Source organism: Leptidea sinapis, chromosome 6, assembly GCF_905404315.1.
Source record: "Leptidea sinapis chromosome 6, ilLepSina1.1, whole genome shotgun sequence".
Classification (NCBI taxonomy): Eukaryota; Metazoa; Arthropoda; class Insecta; order Lepidoptera; family Pieridae; genus Leptidea; species Leptidea sinapis.
In genome coordinates this window covers 1,318,760-1,331,683 of record NC_066270.1, presented here as the reverse complement: position 1 = coordinate 1,331,683, position 12,924 = coordinate 1,318,760, and the positions used below count along the sequence as shown (strand labels likewise).

General features: G+C 33.5%; 1 protein-coding gene across 1 annotated transcript in view; it reads right to left on the bottom strand.

Moving 5' to 3' along the window:
* LOC126964887 (uncharacterized) overlaps positions 1-11,471 on the bottom strand; it is a 389,045-nt gene extending 377,574 nt beyond the window's left edge. Inside the window, exon 1 of the mRNA XM_050808203.1 lies at positions 11,262-11,471. The gene's annotated coding sequence lies outside the window, so the exon portion shown is untranslated. The remainder of the gene's footprint in view (positions 1-11,261) is intronic.
* Between the last annotated feature and the right edge of the window lie 1,453 nt (positions 11,472-12,924).

Below are 12,924 nucleotides of genomic sequence, written 5' to 3'. Positions count from 1 at the left end.
TTTTGGCGCTACTGTATAATGCAGTAGTTCATTTAATATTAATGCCGGATTCCTTTCTAACATAACGTAAATGGGCGAACATTATAGTCGAATAATCCTCACAAACTTCTGATTTAAACTGTCACATTCAGATAGTAAGAGTCGCATCGTAAGCATAACATTTGAAACAAATTTAAATCAGCGGGAAACTGAAAAATTCTCGAAATATGACAAACATCTCGTTCATAGTACTTACTAATGATGAAAAGTGATGACGATCAAAAATACCATGTTACTGATCATACACTATTATACTGGTGAAAGAATCACAGCCTAAACTTGTTTTTAAAGCAATCTGGTATTTTATAATAAATAGCCTTGACTCATTTCATCGGCAGTTCCCCTTTAAACGAGAACTCGAACGATTGGCTCAATTGGAAGAACGCTCGCACGGAACGCGAGAGGTCTCGAGTTTGAGTTCCAGAACGTTCATAAATATTGTTTTACAATTTTATTTGTGTAGAATGTAACTTTTACGCAAAAATCTAATATAAAATCACAGTTACAACTAAATGCGTTTTAATCATTTAATGTGTGTTTTATTTAAAAATAAATACCCTTTTCATAATAATTAGTAGTCGGAGCGTTGAAAATTTATTTTTCAAATAAATTTCCTTTAACCTTAATTTTTTTATATATATTTATTTATTTAACCAATAAAACCCCTATCCTTACAGAGTTATCTACTGCGATAGAGGCTTGACTTAAATTTAAGTATTTAAATTAATATAAACATAAATCTTAGAGCTACTACTAACAATCTATACCTACTATACTAGATTATTACTATTACTAGACCATACAATGACTACTCTAATACACATATATAGTTCGCGATATCAGACTAAACCAGTGACCCTGAGTATGACGCATGGACAAGCTACCTCACTAAATCTGACACAAGGCTTTTATCACGACGCTACAAGTGCTATAGTCAGGTTAATGAATCTTGTCAGGGAAACACACGAACAAAAACGACTGATTAATAATTATAATGTGATAAAACTGGTCTTCTTATCTATAATACTAATCTTACTACTACGGCTAATGACTAATGTATTGCGTGGTATTATCAAGTTTACCTGCAAAACATTTTTTTATTTACAGATTGTAACATTATTGGGTAAAATATAATACGAATATGTACATGAAGTAACAAATACACAATTGTAACATTTTACGATCTTAAAATGGTCAATAGAGTAACCACGATCCTACAATATATAAAAGCAGGTGTACTAATAAATCACTTAGGAATTATATGTGCACTTAACACAAATAAAATCACACGTAGTCAAAACACAATAATGAAAAGCTAAATAGTTTTCAACATTTACCCAGTGCTCAACATTTACACTCAGGTACACGCGATTTGCGATGCAAATGGAACTTTTATAAGGCCGATTATCAATTGCTGTATTCCAAATTAACTATGTTTGATTGGTCTAAATTATATAAAATTAGTAATTTAGATGAAATGCTAAATTATTTCTATAATAAAATAAATAATATTTTGGATGAATGTGTACCTAAAAGAAATAAAAAAAAGGAAAAGTAGTGAAAATTATCGTTATCCGGAATGGTACACGAGTGACTTAATAAAAAATATTAAAACTAAGGCGATGCTACACAAGCGGTATAAGAAGACGAAATTACTCAGTGATTACAATAAATTCTTTTTATACAGAAAGTCCGTAAAACAAGAAGTTGAAGCGGCATATGAACAACACAAGGAAAAAATTCCGTGTCAGTTTTCCGCTGATCCAAAATCCTTTTGGGGATATATAAAAGCAAGAAGGGGGTCATCGAGTAAGCAATTAATTTTGAAAGATGGCAAACTTCTCACGAATGAAGAAAGTGCTTTGCAATTTGCTCAGTTCTTCGAAAGTGTTTACAGTTGCGAAAAGCCACTTTTGGACGCAGGATCGGCGGCATGCTACGGGGCTAGCAGCGCGCGCGTCCACTTAGAAGAGCTTACTGTGGCGGAAGTGAGTGAAGCTCTGGTGCGCCTCAAACCAAAGCGTTCCGCAGGCCCGGATGGCATACCAGCATTCTTGTTTAAGGATTGTAGTAGGGAGTTGATGGAGCTGAGCCTCTTCAATACATTTTTAACACATGCGTGAAATATAGTACATTCCCTGAATTATGGAAAACCACGAGAGTTATTCCAGTCCCGAAGGGTAAAGCGGGACCAGATGTCAGTGGGTATAGACCGGTAGCAGTCCTATCAACGCCGGCAAAAGTGTTCGAGTCAGCTATACATCGCAAGCTGTACGCCCAAGTGTCAGCGCAATTTTGCGACTCCCAACACGGGTTTCGTCCAGCCCGAAGCACTGCCACTAATCTTCTAAATCTGATGACATATTTGGTCCCAGCAATGGACTCTGGAATACAGGTAGATGTGGTTTACCTAGATTTCCGAAAAGCATTTGACACTGTTGACAATGACGTATTGCTGAGGAAATTAGCGGATGTAGGTTGCTCGCCAAAAACATTACAGTTCTGGGCTTCTTACATGAGAGACAGAAAGCAGTATGTAGACTTTAATGGATATGAATCGGAGACCTACTTTACGAGATCTGGAGTAAGTCAAGGCAGTACCTTGGACCTCTTGAATTTATCAAAACGATAAACGATCTGCCTCCTTAACGAGGTCCTAAGGCACAGCAAATGTCTCCTTTTTGCAGATGACGTAAAGTTAATGCTCCAAATAAGAGAAAAATCGGATTGCGACCACCTACAAGACGACATCTCAAAATTGATAGACTGGAGCAGGGAGAATAAATTGAACTTCAATCCTGCTAAGTGTTGTGTCTTAAGTTTTACCCGAGCCAGTAAACCTATATTGTATAACTACAAGATAGGCACGGATACAGTGCAGCGCGTGAAGCAGATACAGGATCTGGGTGTCTTGTTTACATCGGACTTGATGTTTAGACAGCATATAATTAAAACCTGCAAAAAGGCCTATAGACATTTAGGGTTTGTTTTGAGACACTCTAAAGAGTTCACTAATATCACAACCGTCAAGGTACTTTATAATGCACTGGTAAGGAGTCGTCTGGAGTACAACTCGGCGATATGGGGCCCTTATGAGGACAAGTACAGGTTGATGTTAGAGCGTGTCCAAAACAAATTCGTTAGGCACCTATACTTCAAGTTATATGGAGTATACCCATTTTACCCACTTATGTATCCGACACTGTTTATGCTGGGTATACTGAGTTGAGCGTCCGTAGGGATTTTTTTCTAGCAGCGTATGTGGTGAAGTTGTTGCGCGGGAAGGAGCACAACCCGGGAGTTCTGTGCTGCTTGAGTCTTCGTGTGCCGGACCGGTACGTGTGGAGGCGCCTCCATCCGCCACTCCAATCCATTCCGATGGCGAGAACAAATGTGTTGGCAAAGTCGCCTTTAACTAGAGCCCTTCGCCATATAAATGAACTCCACAACAAAGTGGACATTTTTGAGTGTACGTGGAGTGAACTCACAAGGGTATTCTTATATGTAGTATATTATGGTAAATAGTAGTATGTTTAAGTTTTTTCTATTTCTGGTGTGATATATTATTTGTAATGTAATGTAGTTTGATTGTATGATTAGTTTTAGTTTGATTTGATTGTTGTTTGCTGTGTTTGTTATTCTTGTTTGTTTGTAACTGTCGCATTAGGTAACCTGTAATGATAGTTGATATGTGTGTGAAATAAATAAAAAATAAAAAAGTTTAATCAGTTATATTACGCTATTTACTATTTGTTTTATGATAATGCGCTCTTTTTAGAGGATTGTGAGTTCCAGTGTTACCACACGTAATCATCGCTGCCACCTGGACTACAGATGGGCCAAACTCAAACAGGGAATTTATTGATCAATTTTCAATTTAAAAAACCAAATAACAAAATATTAATAAGCAATGAGTATTGTGGAATGTCATTAATAAAATTCGATGTCCGTGTCAATGAACTTTGTGGGTAAATAATAAATTCATTTAAGTAATTAACATTTTATTATTGTAAGTTTTTTGTACTTAATATATTGTTTGTGTGGTGCAGCTGGTAATTAGCATTATTTGGATATTATAATATCGATGAATATATATTTAACCTCATTATAACACGTAAGACTGCAGTTCTCCAAGGGGAGAAAATATGCGTTCCTAACAAGGTTGCAATGTATTGCAAGTGAGATTCATAGTGATAGTGTATCACTATACAGTAGTATAAATAGTGATTTATGCTACATCTAAAATAACAAAAAAAAATGATTATAGTAAATAAATTCCAAATTATATCAATTTGTACAAAGTGAACGCTGAGAGCTATTTGAATTATCTTTATTTATATAATAAATGGGTATTTTGTATCTTAATTTGACATTATCTATACAAATAAATAAAATTGGAGTGTCTGTTTGTAATATTAAAATAACTGTTTTTTACTACATTTATATGAATATACACCAAAATAATATTTTTTACATTTTTGTCTGTGTGTCTGTATGTTTGTTCCGGCTAATTTCTGAAATGGCTGGACCGATTTTGAGGGGTTTTTTATTGGTAGGTAGCTGATGTAATAAGGAGTAACAAAGGCTACGTTTATTTTACAAAAAATCTTTTATTTTAGGAAAATAAAGTAATTTTGCAATGTCCAAGAAACGGTCTAACTCCAAAAATAATTAATATGAAAACAATGTTTGACGGGTCCACTAGTATTCATAAAAATAATAAAATCAATAAAAAAAACACGGCAGAAATGGATTTTTCATATCACTTGCTTTTTGCACTTCTGCCTGATAATCCGCATATTTGAACGGCCTAAATAAAGCACTCTCAGCTCAGTTACGAAGGCACTTCCCAAGGTTTCATACTAACAATATAATCTACAAATATGTTTCTCGCCGTCTCCTAGACTATGTAGGCTACTTTGTTTATAACAGGACCTAGTAGGTACATTACATGCTGCATGTTCTATAGTCTCATTAGTTCTTCGTCGTGTGACTAATGTAATGCGTAGTATTTTCAAGGAGTGCATCAAAACAATTTGCTATTTATAGATCGTGAACAATATTATTTATACTTACCGCTTATTTATCGTCATGGAATGTCTCGACAAAGATATATACTCAATGTACTATTACAGACTTAATACTAGTCAATCGCGCAGACTTTGTTCATGATGGTTTTGATAGTAGATATAAAAATGAAAATATGTAACGCCTTGAGTTGCCCAGTAATTCCATTAGCTACGGCGCCCTTCAGACCGAAACACATTACTGCTTAACGGCAGAAATAAGCGCCGTTGTGGTGCCCATAATCTAGCCGGCATCCTGTGCAAAGAAGCCTCCCACTGGTCTCTCCACTCCATCCAGTCTTATTTCGAACACTACAGATTCTTGCGGCTTTTGTTACGAAAAATCAGCAAAAAACCCAATGATTGCTTTAAAAATCGTATTAGAAATAATACAAGTAGTTCTGCTATCAAATAATTAATAACAATTTATTTGTATTATTAAATTTAAAGTAAGTAAAGAGCGTTATAAATGCGCAGTGATTTGCTACGGTCAAGGCGTTATAGTACAAGTTCCGTATAGGAAGCGATCTAAAACCGTGTGTTTAATGAATGACAATTTTATATATCAAATTTAATGTTATGCAAAATTTTATCGCAAGAACGTCTGAAGAACTACTGTCAGGGCTGTGTATATATTAAATAACATTTTGGTTTAAGAAAAAAATACTAATTGATAGTATTAATCGCTTAGAATATGCAAAAGTTAAGTTGACCATAATTTTTCCGTCCTAACTATTGAATTGGCATGTTTGTTTATTGAAAACAATTTTAAATTAAAATAATGATAATTTGATTTCACATTATGAACAAAATAAGGCAATAACAAGAAAACATAGGGTTGTGTAGCTGTGAAAAATCGATATTCAATTTTTTATAAATAATTTCTATGACAAATTATTTTTAGACAACCCAAACGCTATATTATTTTTATAACATATTAAACTTTATATAAAATATTTTTCACCCATAAAACAAATGGGCGAAGATCTCTTCCTATTCGAATCTTAGACCACCTTCTATCGATTGAACTTCTATCCGTCACCTCAATTTCTTAAAGAAATAAAAAAAAAAATAAATATTCTTTGAGGTAGCAACCCTAGTAAACCGTAAACATTACTATCTGAGTAGATACATGCTGCCGTATTACAATAAACTAGCCGTTTAAAACTTATCAAACAGCATCTTCGAAGTGTTGTGACTCATAACGACTTAGTTTATTCAAAAAATTTAATTGTAATAAATACTGGGGCACCTTCACACAAATTATAGCGTCAGACAGTACGCAACTACAATAGGTGGCAGCGCTGTCTCAATATACTTTATATATATATACCTATTTCAATATACTATACCTATTTCATAATATAATGCCTACTACTCGGCTAAGTCGAGTTAGCAAGTCTTTTGTGGGGCTATGTATTTGCTTTTACAACAGGATCCCATAAAATGTTCAAAACAATAGTATTGCGTTATTCAAAAGAATTGTTAAAAAACCCAGCCACTGTTCAGGCATTATCTATAAATAAATTTAAATGTTTAAAAAAAAATGGCTCTGTCGTAAATCCTATTACTCCACTGCTGAATATCTAAATGATCGGACAGCATGGGACTAGATTGTGATTATTTTATAGCGATAGAAATGATTGTACAATATTGTATATTTTTATTGAAAAGAGCGCAAAAAAAGAATGCTGGGAGAGTTTCTTGCGCCGCTTCTTCTCTTTCAGAGCGCCATTTGTTTCCGAAGCGGTAGTAGTATCTAGTAGTTATTAGAAATGACATCAAAAAGAATTGTACAGGAATCAATTTTGAGCAAATAAATGCCTTTTATGCCTTTTTACCACAAATCGGGAATGCAGCGACCGCCCTCAGGCTATTAAATAATAAGTTTAATTGTACAATGTTACTTTGTAAAGATATTTTTTGATGAAAAAAAAAGCCCACTGAGTTTGCTCCGCCCGTTCTTCTCAGGCCTGAGGCATTCATTTTGGAATTGGTGGTAGTTTTTTTGACTTTCAATAAGTGATGTCACATCCTATCTATATATATATAAATGAATTGCTGTTCGTTAGTCTCGCTAAAACTCGAGAACGGATGGACTGATTTGGCAAATTTAGGTGTTGAATTATTTGTGGAAGTCCAGAGAGGGTTTAAAAGGTGAATAAATAGGAAAATGCTGCTAAATTAAATAAAAACAACAAATTTGTTTTTCCTTTGATGTGTCCATACATAATTTCTATGAGAGAATTTATTGACGCACGGTTTGACAGTTCTGCTGTGAAACAATTTCATTACGACAGCAGGGTGCATATTTTAGGAAGTAATTTTTGATGTTTTGATATATTATTGACAAATTCATATAAAAACATTATTTTATTTATTATATACAGAACGTCTGTCGGGTCAGCTAGTTTTGAATAAAAATATTTGAATTTGTAATTTGAATACAATATTGTTTAAGGCTGGGGACCTAGCCAACGGCCTTGAAGAATCGAACGGAGCTAGGTTACCTCTCTCGCTAAGATCGCCATTGTAGTAATACGGAATTAGAAGCAGTTTTAATTTATTATAAACATACTACAAATTAATTAACAAAACTATGTCATGTTAAATAGTATTAGTAAACCGTAAATATTTTTTTATATAATTTTATCTAGACTGAATGATTAATATGATATACTTTGATGAATTTTTTTCGCAATGTCTATTAAAGACAGAAATGTTAAGAAAAAATGAATTCTCTTCTTAGAATTGTAGAAATATAATTGTTTTTTGTTAAAATAAAAGCTTTATATAAACCGATAAGAAATGGTTTCAATTATGCGCTATTTTAGCGATTTCTTGGGATAGCGGCCTTAAGTTAATACATCAACATCTTTGACTCGGAAACAAACCCACAATCTGGATGTGCGGCGGTCCTCCACAGTGCGGTTTTCAAGGAGCTTTCTTCCACGTACTACAAAGCTGTGGAATGAGCTTCCTTGTGCGGTGTTTCCGGGACGATACGACACGTACGGTGACGATACATACGGTGGGTACCTTCAAAAAAAGCGCGTACACCTTCCTTAAAGGCCGGCAACGCTCATGTGATTCCTCTGGTGTTGCAAGAGAATGTGGGCGGCGGTGATCACTTAACACCAGGTGACCCGTACGCTCGTTTGTCCTCCTATTCCATAAAAAAAAACTTAAACGTATATCACTTAAAAATATCAAACTGTTTACATAAGATGTTAATAGTCCAACATAATAATGCTCGCATTCCGAATTCTGTGGAAAAAAGCCTCCCACAAGAGACGCTACATCATCTGATTGATATAATATTATGATTATCTCCTTTTTTTATTAAAATAAGGAACGAGATGAGCAGGACGTCCAGCTTATGGTAATTGATACGCCCTGCCCATTACAATGCAGTGCCGCTCAGGATTCTGACTGTGAGAACTGAGTGGCACTACAACTTCGCTCGTCACCTTGAGACATAAGATTTTAAGTCTCATTTGCCCATTAATTTCACTAGCAACGGCGCCCTTCAGACCGAAACACAGTAATACTTACACATTACTGCTTCACGGTAGAAATAGGCGCCGTTGTGGTACCCATAATCTAGCCGGCATCCTGAAAATCTCTCTAAGACTCTTAACCCAACAGCTGATCGCTAAATTCAACAACGCGCTTAAGTAATAGTCTGAATAATAAATTGTTTTAATACACGATCTGTAAAAATGTCAGCTCTGTGACTATTGCGGCCTCGAAATACAGTCCACTCTGTTAGTCCCTTTAAGTACGGAATCTTTAAAAGGACCCAGTCGGCCTTTCTAGTTTTTATTCAAGGAAAAGTGGGAAGGTATCAGGTTGATACTATGCAAGTATATTGTATTTAATACAACGATATATCGTTGTCTTGTTGTACCCATAGTACTCTGCTTAGTTTGGGGTAAGACAATTTGTGTAAGATTGAGTTAATATTATTATTATTAAACTTTTATCAAAAAACGTCTGTTGTCCTTCGAAGATGTACCTACAAGATTCTTAAATCTAAATCAACCTAATTATGACATACTGACATATTTTACATCTAACTAGCTGATACCCGCGACTTCGTCTGTATACACACATAACGTACCTAGTGCTTATTTAAAATAGTTGTTTCTTAAGATTTAAAATACTTTAAATTATTTATGTAACCCTTGCCAGATCGCCAGATCTAACAGCCGGATAGACCAGACAGTTTGGCCGAACATTTGGGTAAAAACCAGAAATCTTGTTAAATTCAAATTAAATAAAAAAAATTTATTTGATTCACACGAGTGTTACGTATTTTTGCGTAAAATCTAATGTAAAAAACACAGTTACAATTGCACGCCTTTTAATCCTTTAGTGTTTTATTTCAATAAAAACGAATGCCAAATCAGTCCATGTATATTATTATTAATCAGTTTAATAGTCATTAGTCAAACTTAATTCTACATAAACAGTTATATTGTTTTTATTTAAAATAGCAAATGCCGGACATCGGATATTACATGAAGATTTCGCAATAATTTGTTTTAGATTACGGCCAAGTGTCTACGGAATAAAATAAAACGCGGAGATGCGTTCATAACTCGTTATAATGACGAACATAAGCAAACATTTAATTTATAATTCAAAGAACTATATTTATTTATATAACTATTATTTAATAAGTATAAAAAAGGGTTTAATGGTTTATAATTTGACGCAATTGCACAATTTTAAAATGTATTTGTTGTATTTTATACGCAAAAAAACCGCTAAAATCATATCATTTTAGGTTTCGAAACGCAACTTTATTTCGTTCATTCTTCATAAGCGATCCAAACGCCATTCAGTAAAAGGCACTTCATGGTACGAATTTTAGTGATTCCGTTTAGGTACCTAAACTGAACTGTATCGGATTCGCATCGCTTATTAAAAGTTGATGGTAGGCCCTCTAGTCAAGATCGCCGGAATACGTTGGATTAGGGCAGCGTCGCGTCGGAACGATCGTCGTGGAAATCTTTGGGGTAGGCCTTTGTCCAGCAGTGGGCGTCTTCCGGCTGATGATGATGATAAGAAAAATAAATGAATAAATTCGAAAATCGTTAATTTGTTGACTGCCGGGTAATAAAAGCACTGGGACGGAACTCGAGAGGTTGCGGGTTCGAGTCCCGCATCGTTCATAAATTTTGGTAACAAATTTAATGTGTATAGTAATTAATCCCAGAAGTGATACCCACTTTAAAAATAAATTATTTAATGCTCGATAAAGCTCTTAATACAGAAGCCTATATTAATAATAGTAGGTAAATTGTTCACCTATGTTAGCGATTAATACTAGGGTACAAACATGATAGTGCTCATATTTTAAAGGTCTATCTATTACACCTACAAGAAAAACAAAATGGAAACTTTTGGGTATATAAACCTATTTGTAACAGCATTTGAAAGATTCTTTATTCTTATCACTGTTTGTTTATAATGTAGTATGTAAATACACATAGCTGTTATATATTTTTCTATTGGACATGACGTGACTCTTATGTACTTAAAATTAAAATTAGATTTATTTATTATATTTTTATCAATATTCGTTAATTACACTTGCATAAAATCAATGTTCTAATAAGCATTAATGTATTACAAGAGACTTCATCCTGCAGACAAACTGTCCAAACAGTTTTGCGGGACTATGTTAGCTTTTAAGATTCTTTCTGTAAATGATTAATAGTATAAATAAATAAACAATAAAACTTAATTGACCAGTTTTCATTTCAATTATAGATACACAACAGGTATGAATCATTATGTAGGATCACACTTTGGTTATTTACTTGTAGATAATACCCTATCACTTGGTAGGTACCTACTTCAGTTATTTTTCTGTGTTACAACTTACAACCTTACCTTACAAGGTATGAGCAAATCGCCACGCGCTCGAATTAGAGCCTACTACCTATTATTTCTACTCTTACAAGTTCTAGTTATATATCTAATATTTGACAAGGAATCTAATCTCACTATATTAAGAAAATAATTTATCTGGACTGTCTTCATGGCTGGTAATTTATGAAACTTTTAAATAAATTGTAAATGGCGTATTATAGTTAGATAATAATCTTTCAATATTATATTTAGAAAAAAAATATTTGTACTAACCAGAACAATGCAAAGAAAATCATTTTCTTTATTAAAATCCAAACTCACTCTGAACTTTCACTACACTGTATTAATCAATAAATATAATATATTCACTTATATTTTTCAACACAACACAGTACACTCACTGCAAACTAACACTCCAGTTGACATTATCGTAAATATTAAATCATTTTGCACGATGCACCACCTACACGACCATTGCGTACGGCGATCGCCGAAGTACTGAAGAATCAAGAAACAAGAATTTGCGATTCGAAGTTCGCACTTCGCACTACGACGTTCGAATGAGGAACGAGTTAAACAGGGTTAACTCGACCCAAAGAATATAATTTAGTCATGCAACTCAGAATTGCATTTTGATGAATGAATGAAGGGAATTGCCTATTTCAATTTCAGTTTGTTGTAATTCCATAAATACATTCCTTAAATATAACATTTGATGTAAATAGGTAGGTACCTATTATTGTACAAGGCAGTATTATAGATACCCAGTTTGGGTGTCGTAAATTGGTCTGAATAGCAGACCGTAGTAGGGAAACCAAAGATATTATAGTATTAAAAAGGAAGACCCATATTTTTATTTATTTTCGCTTGAGTCGTTCAGAAAATCATTAATGGCATAGGTAGCACTATTCAAATAAAAAGTTTTTTAGTAAGTAGGTATATCGATAAAAACATTTTCTTTATTTATGCTTCGAATTTTGTCTGGCAGATTATTAAATATTTTTATAGACATTACGTACCTTGAGCCTCGAGGTATGTAGTAGATACTAATTTTGATTGCGGGATGCTTAATTTATTTATGTATACCTAGACCTACTAGGTAATTAGATTATAACACACAGGGCCGGTTTCATTGACGAGGATATCTAAAATGGACAATACTAGCATGTGGTTGCGTATTTCCTTCGCCAAGATTATTAGCCATTTAAAACACACAATATAATGTAAATAAAATCGTACCTACATTACATTACATTGATTATGTATTTGTTTTTCTGGTAGCGTTATAAGTACTTGGTATTCTAATTTGTAATGACGTTTGTTGATGTCATAATATCCGTTGACGTAGGTATAAGAATATGCTAAGTTTAAGGTTATAAATATACAGTAATGTATTATTTTTTATTAGAGCACGGGTTAATACTTGGTGTAAGACGTTTACTAACTTACTACTTATAACAGTTATAACCCATCTATTCTTAAAAACGGCATTTCGGATTTTTATACCCAGATTATAGGTACATAGGTAGTTATATAAGTTTTCTGGATAATGTGTTTAATAATATTGTAAGTTTTCTTCTCTGGGTTTAAACTTTTTTTTTTTGATTTTATGGCCTGGTAACGAGACCTTCTGGGTTTAAACTCAATTATGTCTTTAAGGCGCTATAGTCCTAAAAAGTAACATTTTTTTTTAAAATCTACTTAAAATACTTCTACAAATACAACGGTTCCAATTTTTTGACATGTTTATCTTCATTTCTTTATCTAAATTATCGCTGTTTCGAAAACACGATTACGAAAAAAAATCTGCATAGATTTATTTTTTGAAAAATTGTCTTTTTTATTTGAATTGTTTATATTATCATAAAACTATGATAGCTATAAACACAAAACTTATTTTATTCGATAGTTTATTAGTATTTATAAGTTTCCACTG